The sequence below is a fragment of the Oryctolagus cuniculus genome, chromosome 5, assembly GCF_964237555.1.
Source record: "Oryctolagus cuniculus chromosome 5, mOryCun1.1, whole genome shotgun sequence".
NCBI lineage: Eukaryota > Metazoa > Chordata > Mammalia > Lagomorpha > Leporidae > Oryctolagus > Oryctolagus cuniculus.
The window spans coordinates 119,035,621-119,050,460 of NC_091436.1; the positions used below are offsets into that span (position 1 = coordinate 119,035,621).

General features: G+C 37.0%; 1 long non-coding RNA gene across 2 annotated transcripts in view; it reads right to left on the reverse strand.

Moving 5' to 3' along the window:
* Positions 1 to 14,472, reverse strand: part of LOC127493028 (uncharacterized) — an 89,848-nt gene extending 75,376 nt beyond the window's left edge. For both annotated transcript variants that reach the window (XR_011388666.1, XR_007922948.2), the window contains exon 1: positions 14,371 to 14,472. This is a non-coding gene — a long non-coding RNA (uncharacterized lncRNA). The remainder of the gene's footprint in view (positions 1 to 14,370) is intronic.
* Between the last annotated feature and the right edge of the window lie 368 nt (positions 14,473 to 14,840).

The following is a 14,840-nucleotide window of genomic DNA, read 5'->3' on the forward strand; positions in this document are numbered from 1 at the left end:
TCCCTAGTGTTATACAGCATAGTTGGGTGACTGTAGTTTATAATAATTAGTATGTATCATATGAACAAATCAAAGAAATGAGTTCAAAGCCTCGAATCATAAAGCAATGTCAAAGAAGATGAGATGCTGATACCATGATTTGATCAGTGTAACCTATAAATATATACAATTATCGTTATACAAAATTATGTTTTTTAAACAAGAGTTTATTTATTTGAAATGTAGAGTAATAGAGAGAGAGAGAGAGAGAGAGAGAGAGAGAGAGATCTTCCACTCCCTGGTTCACTTTTCAAATCTCCACACAACAGACTGAGTTGGGACAGTTGGAAATCAGGAGCCAAAACTCCATATGGGTCTCCCACATAGGTGGGAATGAACCAAGTACTTGAGCCATCATCTGTTGCATCCTAAAATGTATATTAGCAGGAAACTGGATGGGAAATAGAGGAGTGACTTCATTCCAGGAACTCTAATATGGGATGCAGTCATCCCAAGTGACCGCTTAACCTGTTGCATCCAATAATTGCTTTACCAAATCCTTTCTAAAACAAAATTAGTGTACTATAAGAACAGTCATCTTGTTTTTGAAATACAAAAGCAGAACCCATATTTTATCAAAAAGCACAAGTTAAGTTTGAGTGTTTAAATTAAAATTTCTAACACCTGACATCATTTATGAAGAAAAAATTAAAATCATAATTATCCCAGAATGTTCATATTGATACATGGCATCGTAATGCAGTACATAAGCAATATATTATATTTGATTCATTGATATGTATAACCCCTTTCTTGAAGGGCTGAAGAGCAAATATTTTAGGCTTTACATAGTTTAAGGTCTTTGGCACAACTACCAAACTCTGTCATTGTAGAGCTAAAGCAGGCACAGACAATGTATAAATTAATAGGTGTGGCTATGTTCCAATAAAGTGTATTTACAAAAACAAGCTACTGGCCAAGTTTGGCCATGGACTATAATTTGATAGTCTATGCCATGATGTATATACAGTTTTGATTCATTGAGTCATTATTATTATTCTTATGATTGTTAGTGATTGGAATGAGTTGTAACTGAAGAAAACTTGGTTGTATTTACTTTTAATTGCATCATAATGATAAGAATTTATAAAAGAAATTTCCAATCTTTAATGCTACTTGTTTTCCTACACTATTTAAACTCATACTTTACATGTTTCATTAGCATATAAAAAACCACCACATAGGAAAATATCCATAAAATGACTCAATGTGGAAAGAACAACCATCGTAGTTTATCTCCAGAAAGACAGTACTCAACCTTATCAATTTACATTTAGCCAGGTACATATAGTTTTATTGCTTACAGAACAAATACACAGAGTCCAACAGAGAGTGAAAATGTTTAACTTTTCCTTTGGATGAGTTTATAGTGGGACCACATGAAGTTCACAGCAATAGAGGACACAGTAACCCAGAAAGAAGAAATGGAGAAAAAGAAGACAGCCACTTTCTCTCTAAATTAAACCATCTAATGGTGATAAAGGGAGATTGTCCGGTAACTCTGTTATGTACTTACTAAGAGAACTTTCACAAAAGTATATTCAAATTAACCCTGTAAATCTAATATGAACACCAAAATAGTATGGACCAAAGGTCTAGAATGGCTTGATATAAAAAGATATTTTCTAGTGATATAACTAGTACCTAGAAGAATTACATTTGAATAGTTTCCAGATAACATGAGCTTCCTGTTCTTTGGGTATATAAATCATAAAGTTTATCATATTCTCCAATGTTATTATACAACAGGTATTGATATTTTTTCATTCCTAAACTTGCTATGATCTTTCTATCAATCATAGACTTGATTATTTATGTGTATATACATTTATAAGTGTGAATTTCTTGTGATATTTCATTGAACTCAAACAATATATCAAATTTTTTCACTAATTGTTTCTATCACAGGGTAAATTTTCAGCTTGTAGCTTTTTTATCTCTATTCTCATACAGTCTGAGCTACTATATCACTAAAATTTTACTAAAGGATGTACTTCTAATAATACTGTTAACAATCATACCAGTACACATTAGAGGAAGAGAGAGATAATATCTGGCTCTGCTAATATATGTGTTGGAAAAATCCAAACTATCTAGGAAAGTATCATCTCCTCTATACTTATTTGGAGAAAGAAAGGGACCTCCAAGTACAAGAAGCACCTAGAACTCCTAATAGACATGACCAGAAAAGATTATCACCACAACACATTGTAATCAGACTCGTCACATAATAAAACATAAAGAAAAGATTCTAAAATGTGCACAAGAGAAATGCCAGATTACTTTCAGAGGATCTCCAATTAGACTCACAGTGGACTTCTCATCAGAAACCCTACAAGCTGGGAGAGAATGGCAAGATACATTCCAAGTCTTAAGAGAAAAAACTGTCAACCCAGAAAACTGTACCTTGCAAAGTTTTAATCTATGAGTGAAGGTGAAATAAAGACCTTCCATAACAAACAGAAATTGAAAGAATTTGTCACCACTGGTCCAGCCTTACAAAAGATGCATAAGGATTTTTTGCTGCACTCAGAAACACAGAAACATGGTCATCACTGCAAAAGAAGGTAAATAAAGAAAATCACCCAGTAAAAGTACAAAAGAAAACCAAATTAAAAAAATAGGAATACTGAGGGAAAAATGGCAATGCAAATTCATTACTTATCAATATTCACTTTAAATGTAAATAGCCTCACTCTCCAGTTAAAAGACATAGAGTGGCTGAATGGATTAAAAAACAAAACCCATCAATTTGCTGGCGACAAGAAACACATCTCACCAACAAAGATGCATGCAGACTGAAAGTGAAAGGATGGAAAAAGATATTACATGCTAACAGAAACCAAAAAAGATTTGGTGTAGCCATTATAATATCAAACAAAATAGACTTTAACACCAAAAAGTGTTCAAAGAAGAGCACTATGATTAATGACTAAGGGATCAAATAAACAAAAAGATGTAACTATTATATATGCACCTAATTACAAGGCACCTGGCTATTTAAAAAGAAATGTTAAGGAATCTAAAGGGGGATATACCAATTTGTAAAGTCAACAACAGGAGTCACTGTGCACTTACTCCTCATGTAGGATCTCTGTCCTTAGCATGCTGTACATTGAGACTTAATGCTATAACGAGTACTCAAACAGTATATTTCACTTTGTGTTTCTATGGGGATGCAAACTGTTGAAAGCTTTACTTAATGTATACTAAACTGATCTTCTGTAAAAAAAAAAAGAAGAAGAAATTATCAATTCTCAACTTGACTCTCACTGGGATTAAACATGACAATAGGTCTGATCTGATTTCATCATCATTTAAAAAATCATCTATTATTTTTCACTTTATGTTTCTGTGTGGGAGCAAACTGTTGAAATCTTTACTTAATGTATGCTAAACTGATCTTTTGTAGATGAAGAGAATCGAAAATGAATCTTGATGTGAATGGAAGAGGAGAGGGAGTGGGAGAGGGGAGGGTTGCGGGTGGGAGGGACGTTATGCGGGGGAAGCCATTGTAATCCATAAGCTGTACTTTGGAAATTTGTATTCATTAAATAAAAGTTAAAAAAAATAAATAAAGGGGGACATACACTCTAGTACAATAGTAATGGGGGACTTCAATACCCCACATTCAGCAATGGACAGATCAAACAGACAGAAAATCAGCAAGGAAATAAGAGGGTTAGTTGACACAATAGACCAAATGGACCTAACAGATATCTATAGAACTTTCATTCCTACAGTTGCAGACTATAAATTCTTCTCACCAGTGCATAAAATTTTCTCTAAGATTGAACACATGGTAGGACATAAAGCAAATTCAAAAAAATGAAATCATATTATGCATCTTCTCAGACAACAATGCAATGAAGCTGTAAATGAGCAACTCTGGAATGTTTAGAAAATATGCAAACACATGGAGACTGAACAACATGCTCCTGAATGAACAGGGGGTCATTGAAGAAATCAAAAGAAACATCTAAGGTTTCTGGAAACAAATGAATACAACATATCAAAAAATATGGGATACAGCAAAAGCAGTGTTAAGAAGAAAGTTTATAGCCATTGGTGTGTACATCAGGAAATTGGGAAGGCACCAAATAAATGAGTTATCAATGCATCTCAAGGATCTAGAAAAACGACAGCAAACCAAACCCAAAACTAGTGGGAGAAAAGAAATAATTAAAATTAGAGAAGAAATGTACAATTTGGGACATGCTCAATCGGACTTGCCTCAAATATAAATTTCCAAAGTACAGTTTATGGATTACAATGGCTTAACTCCCCCCATAACTTCCCTCCCACTCACACCCCTCCCATCTCCTGCTCCCTCTCCCATTCCATTCACATCAAGATTCATTTTCAATTCTCTTTATATACAGAAGATCAATTCAGTATATATTAAGTAAAGATTTCATCAGTTTGCACCCACACAGAAACACAAAGTGTAAAATACCCTTTCAGTACTAGTTATAGCATTACTTCACATTGGACAACACATTTAGGACAGATCCCACGTGAGAACTAAGGACACAGTGACTCCTGTTGTTGACTTAACAATTTGACACTCTTGTTTATGGCCTCAGTAATCTCCCTAGGCTCTAGTCATGGGTTGCCAAGGCTATGGAAGCCTTTTGAGTTCGCCGATTTCGATCTTATTCCAACAGGGTCATAGTCAAAGTGGAAGTTCTCTCCTCCCTTCAGAGAAAGGTACCTCCTTCTTTGATGGCCCCGTTCTTTCCACTGGGATCTCACTCACAGAGATCTTTCATTTAGGTCTTCTTTTTTCTTTTTTTTTTCCGGAGTGTCTTGGCTTTCCATGCCTAAAATACTCTCATGGGTTCTTTAGCCATATCCGAATGCCTTAAGGGCTGATTCTGAGGCCAGAGTGCTATTTAGGACATCTGCCATTCTATGAGTCTGCTGTCATAATACCAGATTTCAAGACATACTACAAAGCAGTTACAATCAAAACAGCCTGCTACTGGTACAAAAACAGATGGATAGGCAATGGAACAGATTAGTAATGCCAGAAATCTATCCAAGCATCTACAAGCACCTTATATTTGACAATGAAGGCAAAACTAATCCCTGGAGCAAGGACAGTCTCTTCAACAAGTGCTGCTGAGAAAACTGGATTTCTATATGCAGAAGTATGAAGCAAGACCTAGCCTTATACCTTACACAAAACTCCACTCAAAATTGATTAAAGACCTAAATCTATTAGAGAACATTAGGGAAACCCTGCAAACATTTGCACAGGCAGAGTTCTCGGGAAAAAATCTCAGAGGCACAGGAAATCAAAGCTAAAATTAACAAATGGGATTACATCAAATCAAGAAGTTTCTGTACTACAAAAGAAATACTCTGGCAAGTTAAGAGGCAACTGACAGAATGGGAGAAATTATTTGCAAACTAGACAACTGATAAAGTATTAATAACCAGAATATATAAAGAGATCAAGAAACTCAACAACAATAAAACAACCTAGTGAAAAAATGGGCAAAGGTCTTAAACAGACATTTTTCAAAAGAAGAAATCCAAATGGGCAATAGATATGTGAAAAAATGTTCAGGATCACTAGCTGCCTGGGAAATGCAAAACAAAACCACAATGAGGTTTCACCTCACCTCCATTAGAATTGCTTTCATACAGAAATCAACAACAACTGCTGGCGAGGATGTGGGCAAAAAGGTACCCTAATCCACTACTGGTGGGAATGTAAACTGGTAAACTATTGAAGATAGTATGGAAATACCTCAAAAATCTGAATATAGACCTACAATATGACCTAGCCATCCCACTTCTGGAAATTTATCCAAGTGAAATGAAATCAGTAAACAAAAGTGTTATCTGCACCTCCATGTTTATTGCAGCTCAATTCACAATAGCTAAAGCATGGAATCAACCCAAATGCCCATTAACTGAAGACTGGATAAAGAAATTATGGGATATGTGCACTATGGAATACTACACAGGGGTAAAAAATGAAATCTGGTCATTTGCAACAAAATCAATGAATTTGGAAAACATTGCTTAGTGAAATAAGCCAGTCCCAAAGGGACAAATACTACATGTTCTCCATAACCTGTCATAACTAATAGATAACCTAAAAGGCAATCTGTAGAAATGAAATTGACACTTTGAGAAAAAAATAACTTGAATAGCCTTTGTCATGACTGTTGAGGAATGATTTTTTATACTATTTGTTGTACTCTTTATTTATCACAGAGTTAAACATTTGTCTGAAATCAATTGAAAATAGATTTCAGTTAAAAAAAATATGAGTGGGAATAAGAGAGGGAGGAAGAAGAGGGTTTGAGAGTATGGGAGGGAGGGTGGGATCAATGGGAAGAATCACCATTTTCCTAAATTTGTAATTATGATGTGTATGAAGTTTATAACCATAAAACTGTATAGTTCTGCGTACATTCCTATGGACTTACTTCTAAGGGTACAGTTTTAAAACTTGCCATGGGACCCCAAATCCCCTTGAGCTTGGTGGTAAAAATATCACCTTAAGCATTATAGTAATCATATGGATAGGATTAAGGGTCTAGTAATAATAATAGATAAAATTCAAAAGGAGGGAATGCTCCAACACGGGAAGTAGTCCACACAGCAGACTCATAGGATGGCTATCTATTAACTATTATCTATTAACTATTAATTTATTTAAGTAGCACTGTGACCTCAGAATCAGCCCTTAAGGCATTCTGGTGTGGCTGAAAAGCCCACGAGAGCATTTCAGGCATAAAAAGCCAAGATATTATGTAAAAAAATGTCCTCCATGGTACCTTTCTCTGAAGGGAGGAGAGAACTTCCACTTTGACCATGGCCTTGTCTAAATATGATCAGAGTCGATGAACTCAGGGGGCTTCCATAGCCTTGGCAGCTCATGACAAGAGCCTAGGGTAATTACTGAGGCCATAAACAAGAGTGTCAATTTGTTAAGTCAACAACAGGAGTCACTGTGTACTTATTCCTCATGTAGGATCTTTGTCCTTAGTGTGCTGTACATTGAGATTTAATGCTATAACTAGTACTCAAACAGTATTTTTCACTTTATGTTTCTGTGTGGGAGCAAACTGTTGAAATCTTTACTTAATGTATGCTAAACTGATCTTCTGTATATAAAGAGAATCGAAAATGAATCTTGATGTGAATAGAAGGGGAGAGGGAGTGGGAAAGGGGAGGGTTGCGGGTGGGAGGGACGTTATGGGGGGGAAGCCATTGTAATCTATAAGCTGTACTTTGGAAATTTATATTCATTAAATAAAAGTTAAAAAAAAGGAAAAAAATGTCCTCCATGAAGGACCTCAGTGGGTGAGACCCCAGTGGAAAGAAGCGATCATCAAAGAAGGATGTACTTTTCGCTGAAGAGAGGAAAGAACTTCTACTTTGTTTATGGCCTTGTCTAAATACTGATGGAGTTTGTGTATTCAAAAGGCTTCCGTAGCCTAGGCAGCCCATGTCAGGAGCCTCAGGTGATCACTGATGTCATACATAAGAGTCTTAATTGCTAAATTTACAATAGAAATTGTACTGCACTAACTTCCCATGCAGGACCTCTGTCCTCAAAGGGTTGTACCATGACAGTTAGCAGTTTGTTCTCAAAGATTTATTTCATTCAATGTATTAAGTGGAGGATATTCTTATATCTCATAAGTTTTTTATGCCTAAGTGTCCAACTCCATTACTTATTTTTTAGGGCTTCCTTAATTAATGATAAAACTTGTTCTCAAGGACTTATTTTCTTTTAATGTATTAAATGAAGGATATTCTTATGTCCCATATGTTATAGTTATGTATGAGTGCTTGCAAAAGATCTATCGTTCTTGGGTGCTTCTTTGAATTTCTTTTCTAAAAAAAAATAAGTGAAATTAATTTCAAGATGCAATGACTTTGAACGGCCCCTGTCTCAACTGTTGAGGAACAGTTATTTTATTTTTTGTATAAATTGTTGAACTGTTCACTTACTATAGAGTTGGTCTTCTGTGTATAAATTAATTGAAAAGGGATCTTAGTGGAGAATGGGACTGGGAATTGGAGAGAGAGGAGGAGGAGGGGTTAGAGTGAGGGTGTGAAGCAAGTATAAGGGAAGAATCACTATATTCCTAAAGTTGTACTTATGAAATACATGAAGTCTTTTTTTCTTAAATAAAGGGTTTCTTTGGGAAAAATGCATTACTCTTATAGTTAGAAATCTAAAATCAGATTCACTAGGTAAAGTCAAGGTTTCAGCAGGAGTTGTCCTAGAATTTCTGAGTGGAGAATCACCTTGTTCAACATCTACTGGATGCTTGACATGGGCCCTTCTTCAAAGCACATCATTCCAACCTTCGTTTCTAGCCATCACATCAACTTATCCTTTCTGTCAAATTTCTCTTTGGCTCCTTCTATAAGGGCATTTGTGATTACATTAAGGGCCAGAATGATCTGGATAATCTCTGTAACTGAAGATCCTATTCTCTGAAGATCTCTGAAGATCCTGAAAAGTCCCTTTTTCCAAGTTAATTTAATATTCACAGATTCCATAGATTAGGACCTGGATATCTTAGGTAGTCATTATACTCTCCACAAAAGTACATGCTCTAGAACTCAAAGATTCTTGTCCATCACACATGCAAACTACATTCACAACATCCACAAAAATCTCAAACCAGTGCAGAGCCAAATGTCTACTTTCTCTTACATATTGGGGGGGAGGGTGCTGGAGACATCATAAATGTATTGAGTAGGGCCAACAGAAAGAGTTTTTCAAGTGAGTCCAAGGCTGCCTAAGAAATATGCAATTCTCTGTTTAACTTTCTCTATAGTTCTGTATAGCTATTTCATACATTCTCCGTTTTCTTCAAACTGCTCACTGTGCATTGCTTTCCTCACCTGCCATTCTCAAAACCATTACCCCAGCTAAGATAGACTTCATCTTGAGCCTGACCTTCTGGCCAAGATTGTAACAGATTTCCCTGCTTCCAGTAATAATCATCATATCAGTCAGGGGATCATGAAGTTATCCAGATAGCAAGGATGAAGATCTGAACTGAAGAACTGGTAAAATGAAAATGAACAGATGGATTTAAATTTACCAAGAATAGATCTTAAGTATTCTACAAATCTACAAACACACACACACACACTCACACACACACACACACAGGGGAGAAATGGATACATTATTGGTTTGACTGTGATAGTCACTGTACAATATACATGTATATCAAAACATTGTGGCATAGTGAGTAAAGCCATTGCCTGTGACACAAGCATCCCATATGGGCACCAGTTAATGTCCTAGCTGCTCCACTTCTGACCTAGCTCCCTGTAAATGTTCTGGGTAGAGCAGTGGAAGATGTCCCAAATGTCTGGGCCCCTGCCATGCATGTGGGAGACCTAGATGATGCTCCTGGCTCCTGGATTCAGCCTGGCCCAGCGCTGGCTGTTTTGACCATCTGGGGAGTGAACAAGTAGATAAAAGATCTTTCTCTTTGTCTCTTCCTCTCTCTCTCTCTCTCTCTCTCTCTCTCCCCCCTTCAAAATAAATAAATAAATCTTTAAAAAATTCATACATTAATAAACATTTTTTTCAATTCTGCCTCAAGAAAGCTGAAAAATAAAAAGAAATATTTAAGGGGAATAATAGAGATTGTGGCAAGAAGGAAAGGAATGGAATGAATACAGGATACATAAGAAGAATATAGGCCCAATTTCTGGCTTGGGTCTCTAAATGAGTGTCTATGTCCATAAAGAGATTCAGGAACAAGATTCATGGTGGAGTATGTAAGGGAGATGATGAATTGGAGATCCATAGTACATCTAAGAGATAACATCAACCATAAGATGGCTACATTGTTCTAGAACTCAGAGATCTGACACACAGATATGAATTGCACATAATCAGAGTGTTGGTAGTGGAAGTCACTGGCCTAGATGAGGTTATCCAAGGGGAAAGACTGAAATAGGAGAGATGACAGAGGAAAGACCCCACCCCACATTTAAAGATTGGGTGGAGGAAAGGAAGCTCATGAGGTTGACTAAAATGACTCTAAGAAGCAAGAGAAGGGGCTGGCACTGTGGCTCAGTGGGCTAAAGCCCTAGCCTGAAGTACCGGCATACCATATGGGCACCGGTTCTAGTCCTGGCTGCTCCTCTTCTGATCCAGCTCCCTGCTATGGCCTGGGAAAACAGTAGAGGATGGCCCAAGTTCTTGGGCCCCTGCACCCATGGGGGAGACCTAGAAGAAGTTCCTGGCTCCTGGCTTCGGATTGGTGCAGTTCTGGTCCTTGCGGCCTTCTGGGGAGTAAGCTATAGGATGGAAGACTTCTTTCTGTCTCTACCTCTCTCTCTAACTCTGTCTTTCAAACAAATAAAATAAATCTTAAAAAAAAAGCTCCCCAGGAAATTCTAATGTGTGAAAAATCAGAGAACCAGAACCAGTTTAAAAAAGAAAAAAAGAAGAAGAGGACAAGAATATCCAATTACATTGATAGTGAAATCAGGGCTGAACATTGTCCATAGTGCTGAGTGGTTCAGAAGTCATTAACCTTCATGGTAGAGATAGAAGCCAAGAGCTGGAGAAAAGCAGATATATTTTGAGAACTCTGGTCATTGTAAAAACTGTCATTTTGGTTTTTGAAGACAAAAGAGGCAAGAGAACATAAGAAGAATGAATAAATACAAAGGAAAATACAAAAGTGAAAAATAAAGTAAGATGTGGCAAATAGAGAAAGGTAGAGAATTAAAGAGGTTCCATAACAGATGTGAAACGATTGTCTTAGAACAAAAGCACAGATACACCTTTTCCTAAAAAATAAAATGGAGAACGTGGATAAAGGTGGCTTAAATATCTAAATAATTTATGGAACACTCACTTGAGAATGCATGTTTTCTCTCTAAATTCCAGCTGAGATGCTCATCTGAGAGGTTAGATCCTCAGAATCATGATTAAAACTGTGATATATCTATTGTTAAGAAAGAAAAACTTTGGGACATAGGAAAGTATTACTGAGAAGAATTGAGGACTCATTTGAGTCTGGAAATATAAAGTTGTAGCTTTGTGTCATGTGAGTTTTATGTAGTTTGTTCCCCCAAAGGTTCATGTGTGAAAACTTGATCCTTGCTATGGCCAAAACAGTGGACTTTCTAAGAGGTGTGGCCTTGTGAAAGGGAATTAGGTCATGGGTGCTCTACCCTCATGAATGGATTAATGCTGTCTTGTAGGATTCAGTCAGGTTCTGTGGGACTGGATTAGTTCCCAAGAGCAGGTTGCCTTGGCTTTCTCCTCCCCTAGTCTCTTGCTTGCTGTGTCAGCACTTGATTTCTCTTCCCCTTCTCACATGTGCTCCAGAGAAGATGTCATCTGCCATGTTGTGAGGCAACCAGAAGGCCCTTACCAGAGGCCAAATTGATGGAGATAGCTAATCTTGAATGTTCGACATCCAAAAACTTTATAACTTTCCCAGCCTAAGGTATTTTGTTTTAGCAACAAAAAACAAATGAAGACAACCACCAAACTCACAATCACAATTGCCCGGGTGCTCTTTCTGCAATGCAGCATTTTAGATGTTTCTGAGAATAGGGGACAAAAGGATGAAGGAGAAGAGAATTTAAGATACAGAGCTCTCCTCAATTAATCATTTAACATGACAAAATCAGGAAAATTTGGAGAATTGCCTTGCATAACCTATATCTAAAGAGATTTCCCAATTTCTCCTTCCCTTTTAGTAATGCACAAAAGTTCCCTTACCAGGAAAGTTGAAGTGCCTTTTTGAGGAGAATACTTTCTCAAGAGTACTTACTGAAAAAATTGAAATAATCAAGCACAAGTCACAAATTCTTTCTTGAGTAAAAAATGAATAAACTATTGTGTCACTTAGATTTTAGGTTCAATTACCAATTGTGACAAATGTATGCCACTGAACACAATGCATATTTTTTACCTTCCTACAGCATGAATTCTTTCTTCTATAATATAGGGTCCAAAAAAGGTACCTATTCAGTTTTCATGAAAATACATGTAAGATTAAATAGATAATAAATAATATCCATTAGCTATTACTATTTCTTGTTTTGACAGAGGGAAAACAATGAGCAAACAGACACAACACCCAAAATGTGAGGTTACCATCAAGAAAGGGGAAGTGATAAAAGTTGAAGATAGACTTCACTTGAGCCACAATGTTAGCCCTAGGCCAAACCTGTTTTCTATCTGCTGTTCAGGATGAAAGAAAAAGACTCAATGCAATGTTGATGTGTACTGCAACTGAGTGTATGACAATCTGAAAGGGCCATTTTTGCTGAGCTGTATGACACACAGAGCAGCTCTAGGTCACCTGGTTTATGCATATTTCTCATATTAGCATAGCCAGCTTCATTAAGAAGGCAACATATTCTCATCCTCCTCACTGTATCTGTGATATCTAAAACAAAAACAAATTTTAAAAACCCCAGTGCTTTCAGAAATGTCACTTCACAATTGCATAATGCACTTTAATTACCATTGCTTTTGAGAAAATAGAAATCCCTCCCAAATTCATAAAATATTTTCTTCCCTAAATGTCCTTGAAAGGTCTGAAATCCACACCTCAAGAGTTTTCCATGGTGCAGAAGAAACTGCTATTTTAAAAAAAGAGATTCAAAGCATAACCTTAAGACCACCCTCCCAAGTAAGAGATAGAAAGTGTCAAGGACTGTTGAGCACCCAGTAAATTTCCACAGTGGAACAGTAAGAAGTTATTTAGCACAGGTGTTTAATTATGATGCATTAGGGAAATAGGTAGTGTTCAATGGTCCTCAAACATGAACCTCCACCTGTGCAGAGGTCTAGCATTGGTTCATAGAGTGATAACATCAAGGGAAGTGATTTTGCTCCCATCCTGCTCAAGGGCCTTTCTTTTCTTGATTGGTGTGACCAAGTTCACTGCCAGGAAGCCACGGGTTTTCCCCACATGAGCAAGTCCATCATGCAAGTTTATAATCTGCATCTGGGTTATCTATCCCAGAATTAGCCATTTCTGAAAGCAAGTGAGTACTTCAAGATGTCCTGCAGAGAAAGTATTTTCAGGTACCTTCCCAGAATTTTGACTTTGTAAGAAATGGAAATCAACATACTGGCCAAATGACTAGACAAGGTCATTCAGATTGATCTTGAAACAGTAACCAGTTCCCTTGAGCTAGTTTGGCTAGCATTCCATAGTCAAGAATGCTGTGGGATCCATTATTCAGCACCATCCTAAGAACTTCAGAAGCATTATCTCAACAAAATTCTATGATGTAGATACTAATCTAATTACTGTTTTAGAGAAGAGAAAATTGATATTAAGAATCATTGCACTGGAGCTGGTATTGTGATATAGCAGGTAAAGCCTCCACCCGCAACACCAGAAAACGCATATGGGTGCTGATTCTTATCCCTGCTGTGCCACTTCTGATCTAGCTCCTTGCTAGTTGCCTGGGAAAATTAGTGGAAGATGACTCAAGTGTTTGGGACCCTGCCACCCACATGTGAGACCTGGTTGAATCTCCTGGCTGTTGGTTTTGGCCTGGTCCAGTCCTAGCTATTGTGGCCATCTGGGGAGTGAACCAGCAGATGGAAAATCTCTCTCTTTCTCTCTGTGTGTCTCTGCTTCTCTGTATCTTTGTTTCTCTCTCTCTGTAGTTCTTCCAAATAAGTTAATAAATCATCTTTTTAGAAAAAAGAATCATTGCACTATTACTTGCCAGGGCCAATGTTTACATTTTTATTTGTGGCATATGCCTTCCCAAGGCCCTGGTGGTAACATCCACAGACTCTTGAGTCAAGAGAGTATAGGTAAACAGGAATGCGATAAAGTCTTCATTCCCAAATCTACTAACCGCTCATGCCACCTCAGCATTCGCTTCTTTCCCTCACAAACAATTACCTTTCTCTTCTGCTTGGTCCTTGATTTAAACTACATAGTTATCTGTAGCTATCCTCTTAAAAGAAGGGAAATAGATCTAATGCGTGAGACAAGTAAACTGTTTAGACTTAGTATGAAATGACTGTAATACGGTCCTTTCTTTTAAAACCTGGTAGATGAGAAGTAGTGTCTATGAACTATCAGAATCTAACAAGCAGCAGTGATAGGGCAGAAACATTAATGGACTTATTATCAAGAGATCTGAGTTTGCCCATATAATGTGAGCTGGTAGAAAACTAGGGATATGTATAACTTGCACATCTAACTCAGGGTCACATGCATAACAGAAACTCTATGTGTGTTTATTGAACTGTCTGGAACTAGTCCAAGCTCTCCCATTCACTTTGGTTTAATAAAATATAAGTCACTCTGAAGGTCTCAGCTCTCTTACCTCAATCATGGAAGTATCAGATGAGATCAGTGGTTTTCAGACTTCTCTTCCATGGAATCCAGTGTTCAAACGAAATATTCATCATGAGCATAAGTGAACTGAAAGAATAAAAGGGGATTAATATTCACAGCTTCCAAAGCAGTAACAGAAACAATTAGAATGTGTTAGAACTAATTTTTTTGGTGCTAATACTTGTTAGCTTTGTGTTCTGAGCACCCCAAATGACAGTGTGCTTTAGTATAGTTATTCTGACTGAATGATTTCAGATTTTCCTAGTTAGCTGGACAATATCAATAAAGACTATTTAAGCAGTTCACCAGTTAGTAGGTAGATGACCTTAGAAAATTTATGTTTCTGATCTACAGATGTCTCATCCTTAAAGTGGGGACAGTTTGATAACAGAATACAGGATATAGAAATATACTCTAACTATCTAATACCTTCTACAGAGTAGGTACACATGTAATATT